Source organism: Tachyglossus aculeatus, chromosome 3, assembly GCF_015852505.1.
Source record: "Tachyglossus aculeatus isolate mTacAcu1 chromosome 3, mTacAcu1.pri, whole genome shotgun sequence".
Taxonomy (NCBI): Eukaryota; Metazoa; Chordata; class Mammalia; order Monotremata; family Tachyglossidae; genus Tachyglossus; species Tachyglossus aculeatus.
Window position 1 is genome coordinate 39,976,489 of NC_052068.1, and position 15,484 is coordinate 39,991,972.

Here is a 15,484-nt window from a genome sequence, read left to right on the forward strand (position 1 = left end):
ATGTACATATCTGTAATTGTATGTACATATCTATAATGTATTTATTTATATTAATGTCTCTCTCCCCCTCTAGACTGTAAGGTCCTTGTGGGCAGGGAACATGTCTACCAACTCTGTTATACTGTGCTCTCCCAAGGGCTTAGTCCAATGCTCTGCACACAGTAAATGCTCAATAAACACCACTGATTGACTGATATAGTAGATTGAGTATTCGAAGGGATATTGAGGTATTTATTGGGTAACAATATTTGTCCCCAGCTCCTTTCCAGACAATTATGGAAATAGGACTGTCTTCATTTGAACTCCCCAGAGAATGATACTATAAAAAATAAAGGCTATTTGAGCCAAATACATTCAGATACACTTAGCAGAAGGCTCCTGTGTAGTATGCACTAAACGATCATCATTTATTATTAGAAAGGTCTGTGAGCTGAGCAGAGAGGAGGAGGGTATCAAGAAAATTTGAGGCAGAGGCTGTGGTCATTTCTGTCCCTGTGCTCTATTTTATCCCTGTTGGATTGGCCCCATTTGGTGCAGTGTATCAAAGAGAAATGCAGAAGGTGGAGACTGCTACAGGACACCTCTATCTCCTTCCTGTTGAAAAGCTTGTTCAACCTCATTCTTCATTTCTTACTCTGGTTAGGAACAGCGACTCAAATTCAGCTTCAGGGACCTGAATGGTACTGACTTCTTTTCAAACTTTGCTTTTGACCCTCATGTCCTCTGTTCCCAACAGGATTTGGGTGCAGGATTAAATTTTGAAGTGTGAAGGCATATCTCTGTTGAAGCTGTAAACTGCATTCCTCTTTCCTCCACCCTCACTTCTCCCACAGATAGGGAAACAAGGAGATTGGATGGAAAGGAATTGGGTGAAAAAGAAATGGACAAATCATCTCTGTATTGGCGCATAACACATTGAATGGGCTGAGCATGCTTCCTTGTTGGACAGTTAATAATAATGATAATAATAATAATAATAATAATAATAATGATGATGATGATGATGATGGCATTTGTTAAGCACTTGCTATGTGCCAAGCACTGTTCTAAGTGCTGGAATAATAATAATAATGGTATTTATTAAGTGCTTACTATGTGCCAAGCACTGTTCTAAGCGCTGGGGTAGCTACAAGGTAATCAGGTTGTCCCACGTGGTGCTCACAGTCTTCATCCCCACTTTACATATGAGGTAACTGAGGCACAGAGAAGTTAAGTGACTTACCTAAGGTCACACAGCAGAATCACCCTCATTATCATTGTCATCATCATAGTATTGGTTAAGGGCTTAATGAATGCCAAGGACTCTGCTAAGAACTCTTTTAGACTGTGAGCCCACTGTTGGGTAGGGACTGTCTCGATATGTTGCCAACTTGTACTTCCCAAGTGGTTAGTACAGTGCTCTGCACACAGTAAGCGCTCAATAAATATGATTGATTGATTGATTGATTGATTGACTGTTAAGCACTGGGGTAGATATGAGCTAATCAGGTTGGATACAGACCCTGTCCTACATGGAGCACACAGTCTTAATGCCCTGAGGCAAAGAAAAGTGAAGTGACTTGCCCAAGGTCACCCAGCAGACAAGTGGTGGAGTCAGGATTAGAACCCAGGCCCTTCTGGCTCCCAGGCCCATGCTCCATCCAGTAGGCCATGCTGCTTCCCCAGTTGAAACTACTGTAACTTCCAGAAAAGTGGCCCGCTGACTCTGGAGGATCAGCTACCCTGATCCTTGTTTTTCCTTCTGCACAACAAGGATGACCAAGGGAATCAATGTGCCCAGTTTTCTTACTCTGCTGGATTTGATCTCACTCACCATTGAAGTTTACTCACCATTGCAGTTAAATAAATGTATTTCTTGAATTTCCAGCATGGAAACAGAGTATTAAACAATGGTAATCATACTGTTTTCCAAACATGAAAGTAGATTTTGTTCTACAGTAGAGTACTAATCTATAACAGTCACTGATCTATTTCGCTGTTTTCCTCATCTGTAAAATGTGGATTCAATACCTGCTCCCCCTTCTACTTAGACTGTGAGCCATTAAGGACAAGGGATTGTGTCCAACGTGATTAACTTGTATCCACCCCAGTGCTTAGAACAGTGCTTGACACATAGTAAGTACCTAATAAATGCTGCAGTGTGGCTCAGTGGAAAGAGTATGGGCTTGGGAGTCAGAGGTCGTGGGTTCTAATCCTGCCTCTGCCACTTGTCAGCTGTGTGACTTTGGGCAATTCACTTCACTTCTCTGTGCCTCAGTTACCTCATCTGTAAAATGGGGATGAAGACTGTGAGCCCCCCGTGGGACAACCTGATCACCTTGTATCCCCCCCCAGTGCTTAGAACAGTGCTTTGCACATAGTAAGTGCGTAACAAATACCGTTATTATTATTATCACATTAATATTACTTCTAATAATAGCATCTTTGATATATGTATGATATACATAAGTATATATAGATATATGCTATTACATGGAAAACAAATATATGCTAGCCTAAAGGACCAACTGTTGGCCAGTACCACAAAAATGTTAGCATCTCTCATTTCTTCGTATGCTCCCTCCCCATTTAATCTAGGGTGTATCAAAAATCAATCAATCAATCAATCAATCGTATTTATTGAGCGCTTACTGTGTGCAGAGCACTGTACTAAGCACTTGGGAAGTACATATTGGCAACACATAGAGACAGTCCCTACCCAACAGTGGGCTCACAGTCTAGAAGGGGGAGACAGAGAACAAAACCAAACATATTAACAAAATAAAATAAATAGAATAGATATGTACAAATAAATTAAATAAATAAATAGAGTAATAAATATGTACAAACATATATACATATATACAGGTGCTGTGGGGGAGGGAAGGAGGTAAGACGGGGGGATGGAGAGGGGGACCAGGGGGAGAGGAAGGAAGGAAGAGACAGACTAGTGAGAAATCAATCAATGAATGAATCCATTGTGTTCATTGAATGTTCCCTGTATGCAGAGTGTTGTACTAAGTGCTTAGAAGAGTACGGAAAGGCATAGTAGATAGAGCATGGGCTTGGGAGTCAGAGGTCATGGGTTCAAATCCCAGCCTTGTCACTTGTCAGCTGTGTGACTCTGGGCAAGTCACTTCTCTGTGCCTCATTTACCTCACCTGTAAAATGGAGATTTAGACTGTGAGTTCCATGTGGGATAACCTGATAACCTTGTATCTACCCCAGAGCATAAAGTAGTGTTTGGCATATAGTAAGTGCTTAACAAACACTATTATTATTATTATTATTACAGAACATGTTCCTGGCCCACAAGGAGCTTCCTGTCTACAGGGGGACACTGGGAATTAAAATGAACAGTAAAATAAATGATGGATAGTTGTGTAAGTGCTGAGGAGTTGAGGGTGGAGTAAATACCAATATCAATATTAATATCAATCAATATAAATATCACCTGTCTACATGTTTTGTTTTGTTGTCCATCTCCCCTTTCTAGACTGTGAGCCCGTTGTTGGGTAGGGACCATCTTTATATGTTGCCTACTTGTACTTCCCAAGTGCTTAGTACAGTGCTCTGCACACAGTAAGTGCTCAATAAATACAATTGAATGAATGAATGAATCAATTGCTTAAAGGGAACAGATCCAAGGAAGAAAAGAGTTTTGAACTAGCATTTAATTTGGGATTGGTTTGACCAATCAAAATCTAACTAATGCCTTCATGAAACTGTTCACTTAATGTTCTTCACAACTGTTACCTAAATTTGAAAGTGCCTGGATAATGGTCCAGGGTTAGGGAGGAAAATGAATACACATTATTATTTTCCCCTATTTTTGACTGGTCTGTATCTAGTGTTCTAGGAATTTGAATGTTTACCTAAGAAGCAGTTGAAAGGTAAAGTGAAATGGTTTCCAGGGCAGATGGGGTATGAATTCAGGGCACTGAAGGAAAGGTATATTGTTTCCAGGGCTTTGGTTGTTGGACTGCTCTTTGGAGAAGCCTGGTTACTGTTTCCATGAATAAGATAACGAAATGGTGTTTATCCTCTGTAGATCAATAGTCTTGTTTGAACTTATTGAGTCATCTAAAGACACATAGGTAATGAAACCATTGTGAAATCTTCTCCAAAGTGGTACCTATCTGCAAAAAGGATGGGACCATTTCAAAACCATTTGTTAAAAACTTAATTCATTTTCATTTGTTTTTTTTAACAACTGTGTAATTACATGCACATCCATTTTCATTTCATTTTCATTTCAGTGTTCCCTGGATCTAAATGGAAAAAAACCCTATTTTAAGCTTCTTCTAAGATTTTCCTGAAATACCTTTACCTAGAATAAAAATGCTGATTAAATTGACCAGTTAGAACCTCATATGTGCAGCATTGAATGTTGTCTAAGATATTGAAATAGATGGCTGAACTAGCCTTTTCTGGAAGTTTTGAAGCAGCATGGCTTAGCGGAAAGAGCACAGGCCTGGGAAGCAGGGGGCCTGGGCTTTAAACCCGGCCTGCAGTGTGACCTTGGGCAACACACTTCACTTGTCTGTCTTTCTGTTTCCCTCATCTGTGAAATGTGGAATTAATACCTTTTCCCCCTCTTACTTAGACCGTGAGCCATTTAGGACAAGGGATTGTGTCCAACCTGATTAACTTGTATCTACCCCAGCGCTTAGAACAGTGCTTGACACATAAGCACCTAACAAATGCCATTATTATTATTATTACTATTAATAATAGCATCTCTGGTACATGTATAGATATACATAAGCATATATAGATATATGCTGTTACACCCAAAATCTCTGAAATGCAAATTTCTATACATCTCTATGCATCTATATATAAATGCACACATATGTATATATATGTTATAATCAAGTATAAATATAAACATATATCATTTAGACATATTTCTGAGATGGTGCTTGTTGGAATGCTCATTTGACATTATCTGTGGAGCTGTTTCATATTCCATTTCATTCCATTCTTAATTCCCAGAAGTCTGTCGAGAGAGAGAGCATAATCGTCATTTATTGGCATGACACCAGCCCAGCTTCTCCTTAGGATTGGAGAGAGGTCAAATGCAGATTGCAACAAATGGACCAGATTATCAAAACTGAAATCTAATATTTTCCAATGCTTTGGCTTGTTCCCCCTCCTACTTAGACTGGGAGCCCATGTAGGACAAAGGACTGTGTCCAACCGAAGCAGCGTGGCTCATCGGAAAGAGCCCGGGCTTTGGAGTCAGAGGTGATGGGTTCAACCCAACTCTGCCTCTTGTCAGCTGTGTGACTTTGGGCAAGTCCTTAACTTCTCTGGGCCTCAGTTACCTCATCTGTCAAATGGGGATTAAGACTGTGAGCCCCCCATGGGACAACCTGATCACCTTGTAATCTGCCCAGTGCTTAGAACAGTGCTTTGCACATAGTAAGCACTTAATAAATGCCAATATTATTCTTATTACCCAGGTCTTACAACAGTGCTTGATACATAGTAAGCACGTAATGCCATTATTTTTATTATTACTATAAAAAATAACATCTCTGATTATGTATAGAAATGCATGCACATATAGGATATGTGCTATTATGTACAAAATCTCTGAATACATTTTTGCATACCTCTCTATAGATCTGTATACATGCATATATATATATATGTATCTGTATGTGTATACACACAAACACATATATATATCAGAGGTGGTACATGTGGGAATGCTCACCAGACATTATTTATAGAGTTGTCTCATATTCCATTGCCCTGTCTTAATTTCCCGGAAGTCTGTCAAGAGAGGGTGCATAATCATCTCTTACTGGCATGACACCAACACAGCTTCTCCTCAGGAGTGGAGGGAGGGAAAATGTGGATTGCTGCCAATGGACCCGATTCTCAAAACTGAAATCTAATATTTTCCAGTGCTCTGGCCTGGTTACTGAAATAACCTTTGGTTGCAATCGTCAACAGTTGAATATGAGATTGTTTGATTTCATTCTGAACTCTAATTTTTCCTTGCCAGCTATTTTCCTTCCCAAATTGCAGCAGTGCCCAGTGGAATCCAACCATTAAGATATTATTAAGCGTAGCCATTATTAATACTTTCACAAAAGTCATAGCTCAGCAAAATGATTGTGAAATGTCACTCACACACACAGACTCACACAGGCACACACATTTCTGGGTAACCAGAGAAGCCTGGTTACTTTATCATACATGTTAATCAATCAATCATCGGTATTTATTGAGCACTTACTATGTGCAGAACATGGTACTAAGCGCCTGTGGAGAGTACGATACACAAGAATTGGATTCAGGTACCTGTGAACATCTGGAAACAGGTGCCTACCCTTGGTCCCCATTTTATCAGAATTCATTAGTAATTTACAAAATGTTAACGTACAGAAAATGTCTCTGCCTTTCACCTTTATCTTTAGAGAATTCAAACTTCAAAACTAACAAGGTGGGATTCTTTGGAAAAAATCTCTGTTGTGAGAGGGTTGTCTTGTACTGTACGGTACTATCTTTCTATGGTCACCAACTTTCATGTAGGAAACTTTCTAAATTACACCTTGTCAATGGACAAAGCTTATTGAGGCAATTCTGTACACAATGACACATCTTACTGTCAGCATAAGATCTAATGATTAGCCTTCCCAGGTTGAGTTTTAGCAAATTCAGGCTAAGCATTTTCTGTCAGCCGCTTTTCTTTCTGACTGTTGAAAGTGATAAGCTCCATGGCATTCTCTTCAGAAGGAGAAGCCAACAGAGTGTTTGATGTGCACCGCTGGATGGGAAAGAGATCAGGATGGCAGGGGTGTTTAGCTACTCGAAAATACCAGCCAGCCCTTAGCAGGGTTTCTGAGGTTTAATGTTTCTGTGGGGCTGAAGAGAGCGACACTTTGAGTGTGATGTGATCTGTGAACAAATGCATATGACAGAGACACTGCCGGTGGGTGTCAAGGCCATGGTTCTTACAGCAGGACTGTTTTAACATTTTACAAGAGTCATGTGCAAACAGCCAACCTAGGTTCATGCTGCTCATTGCTAAATAAGCCTTCCAGAGTACAGGATTTTACAGGATTTACCCCAGCCTGCAGCACACAAACCACATTTTTGTCAGGTTTCAGAAACACTTTAAACAAAGAAGCAAACATGCTGACAATCACATCATGGGTTCCTACGTACTCTGCAATTGATTCTGCCCATTTCGGGTTCTACTTAGGAAACAAACTCTAGAATTAGAAAACTCTATAAAAACCCTCTCTGTGTGGCTCAAAGGAGGAGGAGGCCCTTTTTCAGGTTGCCCTGAAAGTATAATTCACCAGTTCAAATAACTGAAGTAGAAAAACAAAACAGATGTACCATACCTGAGCAATTTCAGAGATCACCACCCGGAAAAGTTCTCCTTGATTATGAAGAATTTGCAACGTGTTACTCTGGTTATTCTCTAATCATCATATCAAACTCCAAAGGTTCAATGGCTCTAGGTTAGTTTACAATCCCTGCGAGTTAAACTTTAACTCACTCTATCTCCCCCCTCCTCCCAGCCCTTTGACCAGATAATTGGGTCACTGTGAGCTGACAGAATCTACATAAATCACATTTGTTTTCAAATTTTGCAGGACTGCCGGTCATCGTTTCCTTGAAATTTTGAGGGTGATTTGCCTTGCTGCAATTTGCTATCATTTTATTAATTCATTGTCATTCGAGAGAATTGCATTTTCTTTCATCTTTGTTTTCTAGCTTTGTCCTCTAAACCAATATGAATCCTGGGTTAATTTAGGAGAACCTTTCTTTTGTCTGGATTGCACCTCTCTTACATAACTATTCTCATGTTCATCGTATTTAGACAATAACTTGTTAGGTACAACCTTCTTGTAACTATGTATTGTCCACTGTGGACACATAGAAAACAACAGAAAGGATCCATGTGGTACCTTTTTTATAAACTATTTCAGGATATTGTACTCCCTGTACAAATATAATAACTACATTACTGAGGTAAATGAAATAGGCTAATACTGTTCCTTGTCTGAAACCTCAGCATTAGCTAGATTCTCTCACAAAATAGAAAGATTATATCTAGAAACTCCTCTAGACTGGAAGCTTCTTGTGAACAGGGATCATGTCTATTCACTCTGTTATTGTACTCTTTCAAGCACTTAGTACAGTGCTCCGCACAGAAAATCTCTCAATAAATGCTATTTACCAATTGATTAATTGCAAATAAATCACAAGTATATTTGAAGCTGCATGAAAATTGGTCTCCAGGGGAAATGCAGCCCATTTATTTTTTAACACATTTGTGTAAAGCCTGGATCAAGAGCCCCTAACCACAAGTCTCTCTGCCTCTTGAATTTGAGGCCCATCTTCCTTTAGCTTTCAACTGTAATAGGAGCCTAATTTCTAAAAGCCAACTATTTGAAGACTTCTATTCCCAGCTCCACCACATGTCTGCTGTGTGTCCTTGGGCAAGTTGCTTTACTTTATGCCTCGGTTACCTCATCTGTCAAATGGGGATTAAGACTGTAAGCCTCAAGGGGAATATGGACTGTGTCCAATCTGATCAGTTTGTATTAATCCCAACGCTTAGTACAGTGCCTGCCACATGATAAATGCATAACAAATATCATAAAAGACCTATTTTGTTCTTACTGCTTCCTTCACAGGATAAGTAATCCTTTCATACTATCAAAAATGCAAAAGAAATCCAAACCTACTTAGTAGATCTGCAAAAACTAAATATAAGGGATTAAATTCCCTCTGAAGGCAATATTCCAGCTCCTTAAATTGTGTGGGAGTAGAGCCCAGGCCCAATCACCTAACACCTAAATGGGTTATTCCAGCCACTCTGAGGAAATCAGATGCAGAGAACATCATTTGCTGTTTCCAGATTTAAATGACCTCTACAAGTTTACCCAGGGAAAATAAATTCCACCATGTTCCACACACCCAGTTTATTTGCTTTGTTAGGGAAAGCTGAATCTGGCCTCATTAGGTTTAAAAGCGTGCTGGGAATTCTGCCCCCAGATGTGCCTGGCCCATCCAGAGAAGACTCAGCATTCTTAGAAGTTCACCATGATATAATTTGTTTAGAAAGTTGGGAGGGGAGGGGGTGGGGGGGAATGGAAAGCAGAAGGGGAGAAAGGAATTTAGTGAGAAATGGAAAAGTTGAGACCAAATGATCAGATCTTTTGCTAAGAGACGAAAGAGTTAAAAATTTAGGAAATTATGCCCCTGGGAGGAAATTCAAGGAGAGTAACAATAATAGTGTTTAATTTTCTATGGTGTTTTTATATCAACTTTGTCAGTTTTTTCCCCACAAAATGCAGTGAGTTAGGGAGAGATAGATTTTCATATTACTCCCCATTTTTATAGTCGAGAAAACTGAGTGTAGTTATGATAAATAATTTGCCCAAAGTCATTTAGCAGATCAATGTTGGAACTCAGAATAGAACCCAGGTCTCCTCACTCCCAGACTCCCTCTCTTTCGATTAAACCAAATTTCCTTTCTAGCACGTAATAGTAGACTGCATAACTATGAAGAAACATGGCCTTTGGGGTTGAAAAATAATGTTACTTTATAGATTTCATCAATGTATGAGAACGTAGTGGGGGGGGAGAATGGCATGGGACCAAGAATTCCAATGCTTTGTGAACACATAAAGAATGTCTTTTGCTTCACTCATGCTTTAGTTGCTTTCTGCACCCCGTGTGTCTGCTCTGAGTCATTTTTAATTGACATATGCTAGACTGGTTTGCTTTTGGCTACGGTCTTCCAGCAACCCATGATAATCAATCAACCAATGGAATTTATTCAGTGTTTACTGAGTGCGGAGCACTGTGCTAAGTGTTTGGGTGAGTACAACACAACATGGTTGGTAGACACAATCCCTGCCAACAGTGAGTTTACAGTCTAAAAGACTATGCCACATCATTTAGGTTTTGTTTGTGTGCAGTTTGCACTTGGGTACATATCTGTAATTTATTTTAATGCCTGTCTCCCCATATAGATTGAAAACTCCTTATGGACAGGGAACATGTTCACCACCTTTATTGTATTATACTCTCACATGCACTTAGTACAGTGCTCTACACACAGTAAGCACTGAATAAATTCCATTAACTGAGTGATTCAATGCTGGTGGAGACACTACTTCTCAGAAACTCATTCAATCAATCAGTGGTATTTATTGAATGCTTACTGTGTGCAGAACACTGTACTAAGCCCAAGAAGAGTACAACACAACAAAATTGGCAGCCATTTACTTTTTCCACAAAGGGCTTAGAGTCTAGAAAGAGAGACAGACATTTTTATAAAATAAATTGATGCCACTTGTTACTTGAAGTCTGATATGATATTTGGGAAGAGTCCATTATACTTCCTTTGTGCCAAGTGCTATGCTAACTACTTGGGAGAGGACAGAAAATCCTTACCATTGGCTTTAAGATATGCAGTCAACTTTTCCCCCTCCTACCTAACTGCTCTCTTCTCCCACTACATCCCAGCCCAGATACTTCACTCTGCTTCATTCATTCATTCAATTGTATTTATTGAGTTCTTACTGCCTGCAGAGCACTATACTAAGCACTTCGGAGACTACAATACAACAATAAAGAGAGACAATCCCTGTCCACAATGATTTTATAGTCTGGAGAAGGGGAGACAAATATTAATACAAATAAATACATTACAGATTTGTACATAAGTGTTGTGGGGCTGGGAGAGGGGATGAACAAAGCAAGTAAGTCAAGGTGATGCAGAAGGCAGTGGGAGAAGAAGAAAGGTGGGGGTGGCTTAGTCTGGAAAGGCCTCTTGGAGGAGATGTGACCTCAATAAGGTTTTGAAGAAGGGGAGAGTAATTGTTTGTCAGATTTGAGGAGGGAGGGCATTCTAGGCCAGAGGCAGGATGTGGGCAAGAGCTTGGTGGCGAGATAGATGAGACTGAGACACAAAGAGAAGGTTAGCATTAGATGAGTGAAATTTACAGGCTGGGTTGTAGTGGGAGGGTAGTGAGGTGAGGTAGGAGGGGCCAAGATGATTGTGTGCTTTAAAGCCATGGTGAGGAGTTTTTGTTTGATGTGGAGGTGGATGGGCAACCATTGGAGATTTTTGAGGAGTGGGGAAACAAGGCTTGAATGTTTTTGTAGAAAAACGATCTGGGCAGCAGAGTGAAGCAGGGACTGGAATGGGGGGAGATAGGAGGCTGGGCGGTTAGCAAGGAGGCCGATATACAGTAACCCAGGCGGGTTAGGATGAGTGACTGTATTAACATGGTAGCAGTTGGCATGGAGAGGAAAGGGTGGATTTTAGCAATGTTGTGAAGGTGGGGTCGACAGGATTTAGTGATGGATTGAATATGTGGATTGAATGAGAGAGAGGAGTCAAGGATAATGCTAAGGTTATGGGCTTGTGAGACAGGAAGGATGGTGGTCCTGTTTACAGTGATGGGAAAGTCAGAGGGAGGACAGGGTTTTAGTGGGAGGCTGAGTTCTTCTTCGGACATGTTAAGCTTGAGGCGATGGGAGAACATCCAAGTGGAGATGTCTCGAGAGTGGGAGGAAATGCGGAACTTCAGAGAGGGAGAGAGATCAAAGCTGGAGATGTAGAATTGGGATATAGGTGGTAGTCGAAGCCATGGGAGTGAATGAGTTCTCCAAGGGAGTGGGTGTAGATGGAGAATAGAAGGGGACCCAGAAGTGAACCTTGAAAAACTCCCACAGTTATGGGGTGGAAGGCAGAGGAGGAGCCCATGAAGGAGAGTGGGAATGAATGACCAGAGAGATAAGAGAAGAACCAGTAGAGGACAGTGTCGATGAAGCCAAGGTTGGATACTGTTTCCAGGAGAAGGGGGTGGTTGACAATGTTGAAGGCAGCTGAGAGGTTGAGAAGAAATAGGATGGAGTAGAGTTCGTTGGATTTGATAAGAAAATCATTGGTGACCTTTGAGAGGGTGGTTTCTGTGGAGTAAAAGGGAAGGAAGCCAGATTGGAGGGAGTCAAGGAGAGAACTGGAGGAGAGGAATTTGAGACAGCAGGTGTATTCAACTCGCTCAAGGAGTTTGGAGAGGAAGGAAAATTGACAATAACTGGAGGGAGCTGTGGGGTCAAGGAAGATATTTTTTTTAGGATAGCAAACACATGGGTATGTTTGAAAGCAGTGGGGAAGAAGCCATTGGAGAGCAAACAGTCGAAGATGGCTGTTAGGGAGGGAAGAAAGGAGGGGACAAAAGTTTTGATAAGGTGTGAAAGAATGGGGTTGGAAGCTTGGGTGGAGGGGGTGGATTTTGAGAGAAGGCAAGAAATCTCCTCTAGAGATACTGCTGGGAAGGATGGGAGAGTTGAAAAGGGGGCCAGAAGGGGGAGGGACTGAGGAGGGGCAGGGAAGATTTTAGGGAGCTCACGCCTGATAGTGTCAATTTTCTTGATAAAGTTGGTGACCAGGTCACCAGGGGGACAGGGAGCCTGAGGAGGGAGTTAAATGTCTAAAACAATTGGTGAGGGTGATAGGCATGGGTATCAATAAGGGTGGATAAATAATTTTTCCAGGCAGAGGAGAGTGCAGAGTTAAAGCATGCAAGGATAAACTTGAAGTGGACCAAGTCGGCCTGATATTCAGATTTCCGCCAGCAGCTCTCTGTGGCTCTTGCACAAGAGTGAAGGAGACAGACTGTAAGGGTGATCCAGGGCTGTAGGTTAGCGGTACGGGACCCACTAAGGAATAGGGGAGCAAGTGAGTTGAGTTGTTTCCTCCAAAACCAACCTATTTCTTGTACCACAATCTTGCTATCCACCCCTTGCTCCCACACCCCCGTCTGCCTGGAACATCTTCCCTTCTATTTCCAACAGACCACTGCTCTGCACACAGTAAGCACTCAACAAATACGATTGAATGAATGAATAATCTCCCATCTTCAAAGCTCTACTAAAATCCTATCTGCTCCAAGAAGCCTTCCCAGATTAAGCTCTCATCCCTTGACCCTACTTTTCTTCTTTCTTTTCTCCCAAACCCTTCTGTCACCCTTGCACTTCGATTTGCACCCTTTATTCACCTCTCCCTCAGCCACACAGCACTTATGTACACATCCATAATTTATTTATATTAATGTTAGTCTCCCCATCTAGACTGTTAGCTCACTGTGGGCAGGGAACTTGTCTACCAAGTCTACTAGGTTATATTTTCTTCTCCCAAGATTTTACTACAGTGGTCTGCACACAGTAAGCACTCAATACATATAAGTGATTAATTGATATATTGACTACTGTCTCTCCCATGCACTTAGTTCCATTCCCTAAAAACCTAGGTACTCCCTCCATCTCCATCTTCACTGCACTTATGTACATATCCTTTTTTCCTTTATTTTATTATTTTTTCATGGTATTTGTGAAGTACTTACTATGTGCCAGGCACTCTACTAAATTCTGGGGTAAATATGAGCTAATAGGTTGGACACAGTCCATGTCACCCATGTGTCCCGCACGGGGCTCACAGAATTAATCCCTATTTTCCAGATGAGGTAACTGAGGCACAGAGAAATCAACTGAGTTTTCCAGGGTCATAGAGCAGAAAAGCGGCATAGTTGTGATTAGAGCCCAGGTCCTTCTGATTTCCAAGTCCGTGCTCTATCCTCTGGCCATGCTGCTTCTCCTAGTATACCTCTATACTCAGTAGCTTCCCCTAACTGTAATTTATTTTAATGCCTGTCTCCCTGACTAGTCTGTAAGCTTTTTGAGGACAGGGATTTTGTCTTCCAACTCTCCAAGGTCTTAGTACAGTGTTCTGTGCAAAGGGAGAACTCAATGAATACCATTTATTGACTGACACTAAAATCAATTTAAGATGGAAAGAAATGTCAGAGTGGTGAAATAAGAGCTACAGGATGTTGTGAGTACTTCAGTGCTTAATAGCACAGAAGTGCTAGGTGGCAGCTGGGATGATATAAGTAGAAGAAATTATAAATTAATTGGAAAATGTCTCAGAAACACTTACTTTGAAGATGAGGAGATTCTGATCTGTTAGATCTGAAATGGGAAGGGATTACTGGCAGGAGGCAGGACACGAAGAAAAGGTTGGCAGAAGGAGAGACAAGAGTGAGGACCAGGAAGTACAGTTGTTGAGATAAATAAAATTTGTGAGCTGGGAAGTAGTAGTAGAAAAGAGTGGATATATAGGAGGGAGAGACCTGACCTAGTGCCTTAAAGGTAATGGTCAGGTGTTTCTGCTTGATGTGGAGGGGAATGGGCAACAATTGGAGGTTTTTGATAAAGTAGTGGGGGGGAATGTGTGCAGAATGACATATTAGAAAAATGATTCAAGAAGCAGAAAGGGAAGTATAGCCTGGAGAGAGGAGAGACTGCTGTTACAAAAATCCATGATGAACTGTTACGGTAGTCAAGCCTGTATGGGCCCGGGAGTCAGACAGATTAAGTGCTAACCCTGACTACAACACTTATCTGCAGTATGAACTTGGGCAAGTCACTTAATATCTCTGTGCCTCAGTTTCCTCATCCTTCTGTAGAATGGGGATTCACTGCCTTTTCTCCCTCCTATTTTAACTATGAGCCCCAGGTGGGAAGGGACTGTCTGACCTGATTAACTTGTGCCTACTCCACTTAAAACAGTGCTTGACACATAGTAAGCAATTTTACATAATGTTGATGTTGATAATAATAATGGAATTAATATTAATAGTGATAATTGTTATTATTGATAATAATATTAATAATAATAAATGCCTGGGTCTGCATGGTGGCTGTTTTGGATGGCAAGAAAGGGTCAAACCCTCAAGATGTTTGGTGGCAGGCTGAATATTGAGGATGAAAGAGAGAAGAGATCATTTGGGAGCCAAAATTAATTAAGTTTTTGACATATTGAGCATGAGGTTCCAATGGGACATTCATGTAGAGAGCAGGCAGGAGGAAATGCAAAATTGCAGAGAAGGAGAGAGTTCAGGGCCAGGCATAGAACCACAGAGCCACAGAGGTAGAGGATGCATCAAAGAAGGAAGAATTGACCAAACAAGACATTGGTTCTGTGACTGATCATGTCAGAGGTCCGGTTCAACTCGGAGGGTTGCAGGTTAATAACTACTTCTAGTGGGTTGGGTGTGAAAATGCCCCAGAAAACTGAATTGAACACTTTAGGATGGTCCTTTCCAGGCATGTCTAACAAAAGCTAATGAATAATTCATATGACATTGCAGTATGAAGATCAGTACAATCAGGTGATTTGCATACCACACTTTTCTCCCCAAGTCTGTCCGGTGAGTCCTTCTCCTCCCTTCCACCATCCTCCCCTAACCTCTCCCCACCCCTATTATCACAGTCACCAAATAAAAAGGGAAAGTGCATTAAGTACCAGATATACCAGTTTTTAGCAAAAATAACACAACCCTCCTACCACCTAGTGCTAACTCATAAGCTGTGCTAATGAGGTAGTCACAGAAAACTCACACGTTTGTTGGCTGAGGGGGAAGAGAAAACCAGTCAGTAGGAAGGAAATTCA

General features: G+C 41.1%; 1 protein-coding gene across 2 annotated transcripts in view; it reads right to left on the bottom strand.

The window, feature by feature from the left end:
- The window catches only part of A1CF (APOBEC1 complementation factor), a 133,644-nt gene extending 126,227 nt beyond the window's left edge, over positions 1-7,417 (bottom strand). For both annotated transcript variants that reach the window (XM_038744037.1, XM_038744036.1), the window contains exon 1: positions 7,347-7,417. The gene's annotated coding sequence lies outside the window, so the exon portion shown is untranslated. The remainder of the gene's footprint in view (positions 1-7,346) is intronic.
- Positions 7,418-15,484: the final 8,067 nt, after the last annotated feature.